Consider the following 2,126-nt stretch of genomic DNA (forward strand, 5'->3'; position numbering starts at 1 on the left):
AAAGGATCAGGTCATTCAATTTTGGTCACTAGTGGTGTCGCACCCCTGAGGGGTCACCTTACTAACACCTTATTGGTTCCATGCTGTGTTGGTCTCATTGGTCCATTTTGAATTGAGGAAATGTATTTTTTTTGTTACATAAGACAGCTGCAGTTTTGTTTTCTGGTTTTTTCATTGCATTCTGCTGTAAATTCTGCACTGAATGGTATATATATAACATGATGGTATTATTTTTACAAACTGCGTTTTAGTGATTTTGGTCACTAGTTCCTGTCACCCCCCACCTGCATCACCCGGTGCAGCCTGCAGTTTTTTAGAGGCTCTGAAACACCATGCAGCTCTTCTGCTTCCTACTTTGTGTTCGTATGGTGCCTTTACTCACTCTCCTGTCTCACAAAGTACGAGGTTTGTACTTTGTACAATGTACTTGTAGCATTTGAGGTTTGTCTCTGAGCAGATGAGCAGACAAATGGGTGAAGGGATCAGAGGAGTACAATACAGAGGTACTGTACTTTTAAAAGACATGCAATGCTTCCAGTGCAGATAATCAACTTTAATCTCATAGAAAAATCATCTGATGCAACCAAGGGCTGGATGGAAATCCACTGTTTTAGCATTTGCCAAGTGAGGGAGACAAAACCCAATTTTCCCACCTTGACTGATTTCCCAGCCATTTTTATTTAATGTTTAAGTTTTAAACAATACTGTGAGCATGCATGAAAAATGTACAGGTGTACTGGGGGACAGGCCTCACTAACTTGAGTGATCTGCTTTGTAGGGATTTGAAATTGCCATGAATTCAATAATTCTCTTTTGGAGCAGAGAGCTTCAGCTCTGGCATTTGCCATTTGTTAAAAAAAGGTTAAGATTGTCTAGAAAGTCTTCTAAATGTCAGTTCACTAACAGTATGATGCCTATCTGTGCATCACCCCATGTGGTTTGTGTGATGTATTCAGTTGCTTTAATTGTGCACTTTTAGTTGATGCTTTGTGCTTGTGAGAGAATGGGAGCTTAAACTGGGACTATACTGACCTGGCATAATGTCTGATGAATTTATCGGTGGCAGGAGACTTGCAAGTACAGGTACATGACCTAGCTGCACACCTTTGATTGGTGGTTCCCAAACATTTTAGCACTGGGACCCACTTTTTAGAATGATAAACTGTCAGGACACATCAGAAGTGATGTCATGGCCAGAAGTGACATCATCAAGCAAGAAAATTTTTAATACCCCATATGAAAAAATCATATCGAGTTAACTAAATTTTAAAAGTTTAAAAATTTATTTAAAATAAACAAGAACCCTCCTAACCCTCCCAAGCAGTGGTTGATATTGCTAAAACGAATTCCCCAAACAACCCAAAGGCTGTACAGGTGGAGCCTATTTATCCGTGTGAGTTCCATTCCCTGACCCATCGAAAAAACAAATTGTGCTAAATTGCATAGAGTTACACAAATACGTTGCAGCCTGACACCTGGGGCTGGAAGGAAACTAAGGCAGCTGTTCTCAATTGCCTCCCCCTCCTGCCTCCTCCGCTCAGTACTCAGCCCTCCTAGTTGCCAGCTGTCTCCGCTTCTTTCACAGGTGGGATGCTGAGCTTTTAAGAGCCCAATCCTATGCATTTCTACTCAGAAGTAAGCCCCATGCTAGTCAACAGGGCTTACTCCCAAGAAAGTGTGGAGAAGATTGTAGCCTAAATCTCATGCTTAGCTTGCTGGGAAGACTTGCTAGGTGGGCTGTTTTGTTTCTGTAGGCTGGAGCACCATCTGGGAGGGGGAATTCGGCAAACACTCCCTGGGTTTTTTAAAGCAATTCCCTCTGCTGCTACTGCACCTGTGTGTGTGTGTGCGCGTGTGTGAGAGAGAGCGCTCCACCTCGCTGCACAGAGCAGCAAGGCTGCTGTTCAGAGCAAGGGTGCTCTGTTCTGGCTGCAGAAGTTTTCCACCCCCCCTTCCCCTCTTCAGCCTCAGCTGGCTCAGGGGCTCTAGGAGTCTTACTGTTCCTTCGAAAGGGGAACCACTTCCATGGCTCCAGGGCTATTTCCCTGCCTGTTTGAGGCAGAGCCTTTTTGCAGTGTTTTGGGCTGCCTGGAAACAGATCGAGACAACAGTGAAGGGCAAAGGAG

The sequence above is a fragment of the Tiliqua scincoides genome, chromosome 2 (genome assembly GCF_035046505.1).
Source record: "Tiliqua scincoides isolate rTilSci1 chromosome 2, rTilSci1.hap2, whole genome shotgun sequence".
Taxonomy (NCBI): Eukaryota; Metazoa; Chordata; class Lepidosauria; order Squamata; family Scincidae; genus Tiliqua; species Tiliqua scincoides.